This window comes from Anneissia japonica, unplaced genomic scaffold, assembly GCF_011630105.1.
Source record: "Anneissia japonica isolate Jap-2015-1 unplaced genomic scaffold, ASM1163010v1 scaffold397_len22758_cov91, whole genome shotgun sequence".
Classification (NCBI taxonomy): domain Eukaryota; kingdom Metazoa; phylum Echinodermata; class Crinoidea; order Comatulida; family Comatulidae; genus Anneissia; species Anneissia japonica.
This window is the reverse complement of record NW_022684750.1, coordinates 17,495-18,145: the sequence shown is the minus strand read 5'-3', so window position 1 is coordinate 18,145 and position 651 is coordinate 17,495.

Below are 651 nucleotides of genomic sequence, written 5' to 3'. Positions count from 1 at the left end.
GGCGCGATGCTTAGGACGGAAGACGGCACATTTCGAAAAGCTGCGTTGATGCCGTTCGTCGCATTCAAGAGATTGGTGGATAAATTGGTGGTGACAGACGAATCGAACGAGCTGATGAATCTTCCGTTCGGTCAATCGTTCGACGAAACCAACAGGACGGTGTATTTAATAGGCAGGAAGAATACGTCTAAAACCCGATTTTACTGCGGCGAGGACGTGCTCTTTCTCTTTCCGACCGTCGGTTCGTTGGAAGGTGCTCTCACCGAAAGGTCGCACGCCATGAAAGGCCACGTGACCACCTCGATCGTCTGCTTCAACTCGGACAACGAGAACGTGCCGCGGATGTACGGTAACAGCGTGATCGGTAGATTTTTCTGTCGGGCGGTTGCCATCTCGCCGAACGATCCGAAATGGCCGAGTTGCCTGAAGGTCATGGACGTGTCGTCTTCGTCTTGCCGCGACGAATTGAATCGCATCCGACGAAGCCAAGTGATGAAATGGGCCCGATCGAATGGAAAACGAAGACGGGAGGTCGATGAAGCAGTCGATCTTATGGAAACAAACGAAACTCTGAGCGAAATGGTGAACGAATTGAATCGGGCAGATCAACAGAAGAAGGATATAAATTCCCTTAAACTCAAGGTTACCTCG